We start from the raw sequence: 11372 nt of genomic DNA, 5'->3' as shown, positions 1-11372 counted from the left end.
TGTCTCTTGAAAGTCTTTAAAAAAAGGGACCCAATCAGATGCTCTGGGGTATGAGACGGGGGACATTGAACTGTTGAGAGGAGGACTGCCAAGACTTGCATGTAACAATCTTCTTGAAAAAATATATATCTGGAAAATAACTTTTCGATCCGTGATCTTTGACACAGAATCTCCCAACAGGGACAAAGAAGAGACAGGAAGATCCGAAGACAAGAACCTACAGCTGCTTAGTTTTGATAAAGAAGTGCTGTTCTGTAAACCTTAACTGGGAGTTTTATCTGAATAGCATTATCGAATGGAACATCAAAATGGGTAATATAAATACATTGGTCTGTTAATTTATCTCTCTTTTACTTAAGAAATGAAGTGCTGAATTTTTACTTCGTGTAGTTCTTGGCCAATAGAATTGTTGCAGATTCCTGTACAGCATAAATCATTTTGGTGATACTGGTTTTATTGTAAGCTGGAGGGTTTAGGCTGTGTCGTAACGAGTCTAAACAAATTTGGCCAAACAAGTGTACATTTGTGCAGTTCATTGAGTGAACTGGAGATTTGCACCATTCATGAAGTGATCTGAGTCGCCAGAAATGAAAGGCTACCCAAATTCTCCGTAGTTGACAGGATTCCGAACCTGCGTGGGAATGCCCCAATGGATTTCAAGTCCATCGCCTTAACCACTCGGCCACAACTACAAATGGACGCACTGGGTTCTCATTTGCAGGTCTCTGTCCCTGGGGAGCTTAGCTGCAGTGAATCATTGTTTGGTTATTTGAATTCAAAACCCACAGCTTTCAAATCGATGAAATGTCTGGACAAAGTGGGTCTGGGTGTTTCACCCCGATAGGTGGGATCTATAACCAGCTTAAACTACGGCGGAAAATACAGAAAAATACTCAGCAGGTCGAACCGGATCTGGGTTGGGAAAAGGCGATTCAACGTTTCAAAACTTTTTCAGAACGTAATCAGAACTCCGTTTTCTCCCAGTAGTACAGACAAACCTGCTGACATTCCACAGAATTTTCTTTTTTTTCAGATTCCCAACATCCACAATCCTTTGCATTAGTCATTAAAACGATACAGAAATTCCTTTGCGATTCTGGATAAGATTCCTGTTTGGGGAACATTTTCCTGACCACATTAAAAACCCGGAGCTGTGCAGGAAAGAAAGCCAATGAAGTATGAGCAGTGAGAGATCCGACCCTGGAACGTCCCAAAACACCAACCTTTCGGTTAATGGATGAAAGTGTTGACCCATTACGCAACTGAGACGGGTAAACTTACTCATTGCACGATCCAAAAACAGGCTTTTCACGAATTCAAATTTCAGCCTGTCCTTCACGAAGTGATTGATGTCCTGTATCAGTTTTTCTTTTGCAAAATAAATCCTGGGACATTCACTGCAGTGAATCCTGTACCCGCTGGAAACACATCCACGTCACAGCAACCAACGTTTCTACAACAGGATTCCTGCTCTCTTCGAGTATTTTATCAAACTTATTTGCACCCGAGTCTTCTCGTGGTCTTGTAGCCGTGGCGAGGTTTGAACTCCTGACGCGCAGGAATGAAAATCCTTTCAATGTCTCAGATTGGTTGATGTTGAGAGAACAACATAATCAACGTCGCGGCCTCTTAAAGACTGGCTGTGTTAAGTTGGATATTCCATCTTCATTCACCTGTGGTTTCACTTCCCAAAGAGATTCGAAAGCTTTCGAAAGCTGCGGACATGCGTTTATTGTTATTTTTCCTTGTTTTTTTTAACCTGCCAACTGGCGATATTTTCCCAAAACCTCTTCGCAATCCTCCGCTTGCATTATGTCCAGCGATGAGCAAACCCCTTTTGTCGATAAATTACTGAGGTTGGGATTCTTCTCTTTGGAACAAAGAAGTTTAACTGGAGATTTTCATGGTCTGTTTATAATGATGGTGGAGGGCGCAGTGCGGATGGGTGGGTTGATGTTCTCGAGAAAATTTTGCCAACGATCAGTGTCAGTTTCCAGAGGACTGCGGCTAAAGATATTTAATGAAAAACGAAATTTGCGGACAGTATATAGAGCCTACTCTCAAGGGAACTGTTAATCGTTTAAGACACAGATGAGGAGGACATTCTGTCTTTCAGAGAGTAGCAAATCTGCAGAATTCTTTACAATGAAGCGCTGTCAAGGCTGAGTATAATCAAGGCTGAGACGGTCGCACAATTAGTCAGTTTGGGGATCAAGAAGAGTGGGGATAAGGTGGACAAGTGCCGTTAAGAATGAACCAAATCAGACATGACCTCATTAAAAGGTTGAGCAGACCTGATGGGATGAATGGTTTCCATATGTTCCAATATCTTATCTGTCATTTGGAAACTGCGAGAGACAATTGTGAAGAAAGAAATTGCAGGACGTTGAGAAAAGATGATTGGAGTCAAACTGAGTCAACATCATTTGTTGAATGGATAACACACTTGACAAATTTGTCAGAATCCTTTGATAATATTTCGAGCAGAGCTGATCAAATATTTGCTCGCATTCCATAAGAGACATTATCAAAAGCCATAGTTCAAGGTCGGAGTTCACGGTGAAAAGTTAAAAAAAAGGCCAGGATTGTCTGTTGTTTATTTAATGCAAGAAACAGAATCTGCATTATTGCATATTTTCAAGTTGTAAAAATGTAATTAGTAAAGTGCTGGAATGGTGAGTCATAGGATTTCAACGATTTATATCTGCCTTAATGACTTGATGCAATTGGCAGAATGAAATGTGCCCAGTTTTACTGACGATACACAATAGGGGGGAGGACATTTTGCAATGAGGACAGTGGAATCTGGAAATGGTTAGCGACAGGTTGAGTGGGTGGGCAAGCAGAGCGGGTGGGCAAGCAATAAGTGCACGGAGGTGGTTGTAAAGTTGATAGTTTGGAGGGGAGGGTGATGCACATGGGTTGGAAGGAAATGGGACGGATGGGATAGGTCAGAAGGACGGTGCTGGGCTGGAAGTTTTGAAGTGAGGTCAGGTGGAGGGAGGGGAAATGTGGAAACTGGTGAAATCCTAATTGATGCCATGGGTTTCGAGCTCCCGATGTGGAGATTTTGCTTTAGAACATAGAACAATGAAACAATACAATGCAGCACAGGCTCTTTGGCTTTCGATGTTGCGCCGACCTGTGAACTAATCTGAACTCATCCCCCAATATTATCCCAGCATCATCCATGTGTTTATCCAAGGATTGTTTTAATCTCCATAATTTAGCTGAGTTAACGACATTGACAGGCAGGGCATTCAACACCGTTAGTACTCACTGAGCAAAGAACCTGCCTCTGACATCCGGCTTAAACCTATAAAACCTCAATTTGTAGTTATGAACACTCGTACAACTTCCTCAGAAAAATGCTTCCACAGTCTACCCTATCTAATCCTCTTATAACTCCCTGGAGTAGTTTTGATCGCTGAGCTGTAGATTTGATTCAAAACAACAGCGCAGCGAGCAGACCTGCACCCTAAACCTCAACCTGAGCTGCACATCTTCATAAACCTTGCAACTCTGTATCAAATCTGCTCTCAGACTTCTTTTCAATGAAAATAGACCCAAGTCTCTCAGATTTTCCTGATAAGACTATTCATCCAGAACAGACAATATCTTGTTAAATCTCATCAGCAACTTTTCCAATGCTTCCACATTCTTCCTGGAATGGGGCGACCAGGCAGTTCAAAATATTCTAAGTGGAGCCACAAAAGTGTTTTGTATAATGCCCAGGAACTCAATCCTCTACCAATAAAACCAACGCTGACGTACTCTTTTGCAGTAGCACAGTGGTTAGTTCAGCTGCATCGCTACCACAACCACCCGGGTTCAATTCTTCCTACAAGCAACTGTCTGTGTGGGTTTCTGCCTGTTACTCTGTTTTCCCCTCACAATCCAAAAAATGTGCAAGTTAGGTAAAGGGGTCAGTGTAGAAAAATGGGTCTAGGTGTGTCCCGCCTCGAAGGGTCAGTTAATGCTTGCTGGGCCGCAAGGCTTGTTTCCACACGGTAAGTAATCAAAAAAAAAGAAAACAACCTGGCTGGAAACTACGTACATGGACTCCAACGTTACTCTGCGCATCCACATTGCTAAGAATCTTTCCATTAACTCAGTATTTTGCCTTCCTGTTATTGTTCCCAAAGGGAATCACCTCACGTTTGGCTGCATTGAACTTTATTTGCCACCTCTAAGACCAATTTTGCAAATTATCCCAGCTCCCGTGCAACCTGCAACATTTTTCCACGCTGCTCACTACTCCACCACCTTTACTGTTATCTGCAAGCTTACTAACCCATTCACCCTATGCCTGCGTCTTAGTCATTTATGAAAATGACAAACAACTTTGATCCCAAAACAGATCTTTGTGCCACACCACTCGTTACCGGATTCCAGGCTAAATATTTTTCATGAGCCACCACTTGCTGCCTTCTCACAGAAAGCCAGTTTCTAATCCAAACTGCTAAATCATCGTCAATCCCATGGGTCTGCATTTTCTCCAACAGCCTGACATGTGGAATCTTATCAAAGGCTTTACAGACGTCATGTACACCACGTCAAGTCCCCTACCCTCATCCACATGCTTGGTCATCTTCTCGAAAAACTCACGAAACCATGTTGACCCTCTGAAATCAAGTTAATGCTGGCCGAATGATTATAAATCCTATCTCTCATACTCTGTTCCATATTCTATCCTACAAGAAAGGTAAGGCTCACTGGTCATGATTACTTGGGTCATCTGTATGACCCTTCTTCAACAAGGGAACAACTTTTGCTATCTCCAATCCTCGAATGTTATTCCTGTAGACAATATGGAAATAAAGATCAAAGGCAAAGGCTCTGCAATCTCCCCCTTGGCTTCCCAGGAAATCCTTGGATAGATCCCAGCTGACCGAGGGGGCATACTTATTTTCGCACTTTCCAGAATTGTTAACAAATCCTCCTTGTAAACCACATTTCCATCCAGTCTAGTAGCATGTATCTCAGATTCTCCTCTACACCGTTGTCTGAAACCAATATGAATACGAACGAAAAATGTTCGTTTGGAGCCTTCCTACCTCCTCTGACTCCACACACAATTCATCACTCCTATTTTTGACTAGTCCTCATCTTACTCTCGTCGTTCTTTGATTCCTCATATACATGTCTAAAGCCTTAGGGTTTTCTAAGATTCTATCCGCAAGCGACTTCTCATGTCCTCTCCTGTCTCTTCTGGACTCTCTGTACAACTCGTTGCTCACTAACTTGTAACTCTCAATCGCCCTAACTGAGCATTCAAGACAAATCCTAACATAAACCTCCTACTTTCTCTTGACATGAGCTTTAAGTTCTTTAGTAAACCACGGCTACTTCGCTCGACAACTTCCTTCATAACTGACAGGCACATATTCATCAAGTACATGCAATATCAGTTCCTTTAATAAGCTCCACATTTCAATTGTGCTCATACCATCCGTTTCTTTCCACATCTAGTGCAAACTAAATCTTGCCAAATGTCATCCTAATTGCCTTTCCCTCAGATATACATCTTTCCCTGCAGTACATAACTATCCCTTTCTATTGCTTAAGTTAACATACAGAACTGTGTTCACGATCACTGAATTGTTCACCTACCTTCACATCTAACACCGGGCCAATCCATTACCTAGTAACAAATCCAATGTGGCCTGTGACTGTTAATAAAAGGTCGTCTGGCCCCAGGTTATGGACTTGTGTTGAGGATGAGGCAGGATTTATCAAAGTTGATAGGGACAAATAGTTTTTTCTGTTCACCTCCCTCTGTTTCCCTCACTCGCAGGAGACTGCTATTATCATTTGGCGCAGCAATTCACAGATGATATCTTTGGTTGCTTCGAAACTTCTGAACACTGTGCAAGTGAGTAAAATAGTACACCAGAACCAGGCTCTAAACGGGAGCCAAGAAAGCATGCATTGTCAGAGGGCCAGAACGGCGCTTTCTCTTTCCATTGCAAAAGGTCAGTGCTGAAAGGGCAGGCGCTTTTGGAGATTCAGTGCTGTGAGAGATGACGCTGTCAGAGCATCAGAACTGAGAATGCAGAAACTCTCAGATGGTTATTGCTGAAGGATCGGTTACTGTAATAGGATAAATTCTAAGGGAGTGGGCACATTCAGAGGGTTAGTGTTGAAGGAACAGGCACTGTCGGGGGGGTCAGGACTGAGAGAGAGGGTACTGTCACAGGTCCAGTGCAGAGTAAGTGCCATCGGCGCCCGTTCAGTGTTGGGAGAGTGGGTGCTGTCGGAGGATCAGTGCTGAGGGATCATACTTAATTTATTTCAGGCTAACATTTCTAGAAACAAATAATATAGCAGCTGGACATGCAAACTGTCCATCAAAACATTCAATGGCAAGTCCGAACATAAATAAATTATCTAAAAACTCTCTCATATTTGAGGACATAGTGCCTGTTTTTGTCACACATACGCTGCCTGTCTGGTCACATACATCATCCCTGTTGTAGTCTCACACAACCTCCCCATGTTTTTCATACATCCTCCCACACTACATCTTACACACCCTCCATGTCTTTGTCACACACACCGTCACTGCATGGGACAAACTCTAAGTCTGCCAGTACTGGAGTAGACTTCAGTTTACCCACCCCCAGTGATATAATTGCGTAAAAATGGTTAGAAGTTAGAGTGTGGTGCTAATAACGCCAAGGTCGTGAATTCTCACCCGCCCACAACAGAGGTATACCCTGTCGTGCTGCACTGCCCCACCTGAGCGAAAGGAACTAATCTACTTATCCGATTCATGCCTCTCATGATTGCGAAACATCCATAAGATCAGCTCCCAGCCTCTGACGCGCCAGACAAAATAGTGAGAGAGCGTTCAGCCTGTAAACGTTGCACCTTTTCCATTTTCAAATGTAGGATGTAGCATGCTGTCTGAAGCAGTCATCTTAGCAGCTGATCTGTCGCTGACAAACGCTGCAGGAAGGCATGATAACTTGCTAACTATGCTGTCAAACGAAGATTGCATAAGCAACATGAGTCATTGAGGAAAACGAGCAATTGAGTTCTGCGCTGTTGCTCACTCTAAAGCAACTGCGGCCTTCGGGAGCAGAAAGAATCCCACTGTTAGATTACAATTCAAATGCATTTGGCATAAGGTTCGCAGCAGTTTATAAGCAGCACAAAACCCTGACTCCAAAGGTATGTGAATTTACAGAAGCACAGTGAGCGATCGTCGAATGTACGTTTCTCCAGACGATATTTGTCAGCATGACAAGCTGCAGCTGAGCCGGTGGCATTGCCATTGAAATTGCAGGCGTCCGGACATTGTGCTTAATTTTGGATATCAGAGCAAATGGTTAGCTCGAGTGTACGCGTTCGGAAAAGTCAATGCTATTTTTTTGTTGAAAAGTTTTGCAACGAAAGGAAATACCTCAGACGAGCGGGCGATCGACATCAAATCAAAAAATGAATAGACGCCTTGATTGTGAGCACGGGCAATGTAGGCATTTGCTTGGGGAGCTCGGCTGCGTTGGTTGGTTAGCTCAGCTGGTTAGAGCGTGGCGCTAATAACGCCAAGGTCGTGAGTTCAATCCCCACACTGGCCAGGTGAAGCGCTGGTGTCGTTAGTTACCCTGTGCCCAAGTTCGCTGCGGCTTTTAATTTCACCTCCTGCAAGAACTTGTCACATGATCGATTCAGATGTGTATTCATTCGAAAGCCAGTCATCGCTGTCTTGGAACAGCAACTCGTTGGTCCCACGCCGGATCTCAGCTGCGTTGCTGTATTTCCAAACAATGTGAACCATAAAATCACCAAACAGAAAGCCTCGCCAGCGCAATAAAACATTTGACAGGGATAGATGCACAACTCGATCGCTGTACCCATGATGACTCTTGGATGTTGTCTGCAGCAAATCAATCAGTCTCAATTGTTTTCACAAAGAAATGCAAAACATGAAATATATGCAGTATGAAGTCGACCTGGCACAGTCTCGGAGGAGAAGCAGAGGTCAGGCTTCAATTGAAATCAAAGATTCGTTCATCTTATTTTCCTGGATCTCTGTTACTACTTTTCACGCGACTTCCAGAGGGAATTCATTCGCTTGTTCACCTCTTATGCATCGACACTGGAGTTATCATATCCCCAGCAATATCACAGAGCCATTAATGGAAGCGAATTACTGCAGATGCTGGAATCTGAAACCAAAAGAGAAAATGCTAGAAAATCTAAGCAGATCTGGCACCATCTTCAAGTAGAGAAAAGAGCTGACGTTTCGAGTATAACTGACCCTTTGCTAAAGATTTAAAAAAGGGGAGAATTAGGGAGCTATTTACACCATGCTGAGAGAAGGTGAGTCAGGGCTCCAGATGCAAAGGTGATAATGACAGAGCACGGAGAGATTAAAGGGTGATTAGGAGCTGCGAATGACCAAGGCTGAAGCCAGTGCTATGTGGCAAAATATGTGGGGGATGTGTGAAGCAGACTAAATGGAAAACAGGGGAGAAGCGTAGCAAAGCGGGAAGAGGAGAGGAAAAATGTATTGACAGAGTGGAAAGCGACAGAAAGGGAGACAATCAAGAAATAAAACGTACAGAACAATGAAAGAAATACAAATAAAAAGGTAATTAAAATAATTGAAAATAAAATTATCTGACGTTGTTTGAATTTAACAACTTCGACAATTTTCCTTCATTATTTTATTCATCTTTTTTATCATTTCACATGCAATATCATAGAGCCAATAGATATGGACAGCACTGGAAACACAGTTTTTGATCGAACTCGTCCATTCCGAACAGATATCCTCAACTGATCCAGCCGCGATTGCATGCACTTGACCCATGTCTCTCTAAAGCCTTCCTATTCCAAATTCCTTAAAAGTATTGGAATTGTACCAGTCATCACCAGCTCGTCTGGCAATTATTGCAGACACGCACCACCCTCTGCGTGAAGCCGTTGCTCCTCATTGCCTTTCGAATTCTCACCCTCCCACACCAGATTTGTACCCTCTCGTTCTGCACTGCCCCACCAAATGAAGATTGCATTAGAAATATGTGATATTGAGCAAAACGTGCAAGTGTGTTCTGCGCTGTTGCTGACACCAAAGCAACTGCCTCCGTCGGGAACAGAAAGAATGCATGGATATCCAGTTTGAGATGGTTCATGGCTCAGCGGTAGTTGGAAATGAAGAAATTGTAGGCAGGTAATAGGACATCACGGGGTCTCCTGGTGGATGGAGTGCATTGGAGGTGAGCAATGGGATCCTCGGAGGTTGGCGAGTGTCTACATTGTGAAAGTAAGCTCGTGGGCGTCAGAAGAAGTGTTCGATGTCAGGGCGTGTATTAAATTCATTAACCCTTAGACAGAGGGTGATAAATTTGAGGCCTTTCCTGAGGACTGGTCATTCATCCTCCTTCTGGTTGAGGTCAGAGAGAATCGTGAAAACTCGCCAAGACTGGGAGCTGGGATCTGGCGTGGTGTGGAGCTTGGGGAAGAGACCGAGCCTGTAACTGGAGTGAGTGTGGTGTTAGGGGGAATGGGCGTGGAGTCTTGAGCAGGGTGGTGTTCCCCTCAGGTTTCTGGGGACGGGGATGCTGACAGTGGGACCCGTGGGGTCAGAGAGTCCAGAACTAGAGGGCATAGATTTAGTTTGAGAGGGGAAAGATAGAAAACAGACCTCAGGGGCAACTTTTTCACGGAAATAGACCCTTAGGTACAACCCGTCCATGCCGACCAGATATTCCAACCCAATCTAATCCCACCTGCCAGCAGCCAGCCGATATTCCTCCAAACACTTCCCATTCATATACCCATCTAAATGTGTCTTAAATGTTGCAATTGTACTATTCTCCACCACTTCCTCTGGCAGCTCATTCCATACATGCACCATCCTCTACGTGAAAAAGTTGCCCCTTAGGTCTGTTTTCTATCTTTCCCCTCTCAAACTAAATCTATGCCCTCTAGTTCTGGACTCTCTGACCCCACGGAAAAGACTTTTGTCTATTTATCCTATCCATGCCCCTCATAATTTTGTAAACCTCTGTCAGGTCACCCCTTAGCCTCCGAAGTACCTGGGAAAACTGCTCCAGCCTGTTCAGCTTCTCCCTATAGCTCAAATCCTCCAACTCTGCCAACATCCTTGTAAATCTTTTGTGAACCCTTTCAAGTTTCACAAAATGTTTCTGATAGGATGGAGAACGGAAGGCCACGAAATATTCCAACAGTGGACTAACCAATGCCCTGTACAGCCGCAACATGACCTCCCAACTCCTGTACTCAATACTCTGACCAACAAAGGAAAACATACCAAATGCCACCTTCACGATCCTATCTACCTGCGACTCCACTTTCAAGGAGCTATGAACTTGCACTCCAAGGTCTCTTGGTCAGCAACACCCCCTAGGACCTTAGCATTACGAGTATAAGCCTTGCTAAGATTTGCTTTCACAAAATGCAGCACCTCACATTTATTTGAATTAAACTCCATCTTCCACTTAGTCCAATGTCCCATCTGGTCCAGATCCTGTTGTAACCCTCTTCGCTATTCACTGCACCTCCAATTTTGGTGTCATCTGTAAACTTACTAACTATATCTCTTAAGCTCGCCTCCAAATCATTTATGTAAATGACAAGCAGTAGAGAGCCCAGCAGTGATCCTTGTGTCTCTGCACTGGTCACAATCTCCAGTCTGATAAACATCCCTCCACCACCACTCTCTGTCTTTTACCTTTGAGCCAGCTCTGGATCCAAATGTCTAGTTCTCCCTGTATTCCATCTTGCTTATCAGGCTCCCATGGGGAACCTTGTCGAATGCCTCACTAAAGTCCATATAGATCACATCTATCAATCTGCCCTCCTCAATATTCTTTGTTACTGCTTCAAAAAACTCAATCAAGTTTGTGAGACATGATTTCCCACGCACAAAGCCATGTCGACTATTCCCAATCAGTCCTTGCCTTTCCAAATACATGTGCATCTTGTCCCTCAGGATTCCCTCCAAGAACGTGCCCACCACTGAGTTTAGGCTCACCGGTCTATAGTTCCCTGGCTTGTCTTTACCACCCTTCTTAAACAGTGGCACCACTTTTGCCAACCGCCTGTTTTCTAGCACTTCATCTGTGACTACTGATGATACAAATACCTCAGCAAGAGGCCCAGCAATCACCTCTCTAGCTTTCCACAGAGTTCTCGGTTACACCTGATCATTTCTTGGGAATTTATTCGCCTTTAACCGTTTCAAGACATCCAGCACTTCCTCCCTTCTAAACTGGATGTTTTGCAAGCTGTCACCATTTATTTCCCTGCAGTCTATATCTTTCATATGCTTTTCGACAGTAAATACTGATGCAAAATATTCATTTAGTGTCTCCCCCGTTTTCTGCGGCTCCACACAA

At 43.8% G+C, this 11372-nt stretch overlaps 2 non-coding genes across 2 annotated transcripts; one reads left to right on the top strand and one right to left on the bottom strand.

The window, feature by feature from the left end:
- Positions 1 to 609: 609 nt before the first annotated feature.
- On the bottom strand, positions 610 to 692 carry trnas-uga (transfer RNA serine (anticodon UGA)). Its single transcript has one exon. It is a non-coding gene; the product is annotated as a tRNA-Ser (tRNA).
- Positions 693 to 7509: 6817 nt separating this feature from the next.
- trnai-aau (transfer RNA isoleucine (anticodon AAU)) lies at positions 7510 to 7583 on the top strand. Its single transcript has one exon. It is a non-coding gene; the product is annotated as a tRNA-Ile (tRNA).
- The last annotated feature ends 3789 nt before the right edge of the window (positions 7584 to 11372 follow it).

This window comes from Hemiscyllium ocellatum, unplaced genomic scaffold (genome assembly GCF_020745735.1).
Source record: "Hemiscyllium ocellatum isolate sHemOce1 unplaced genomic scaffold, sHemOce1.pat.X.cur. scaffold_93_pat_ctg1, whole genome shotgun sequence".
Taxonomy (NCBI): Eukaryota; Metazoa; Chordata; class Chondrichthyes; order Orectolobiformes; family Hemiscylliidae; genus Hemiscyllium; species Hemiscyllium ocellatum.
Note: the sequence above shows the minus strand (reverse complement) of the source record. Positions and strands in the feature narration are given on the sequence as shown.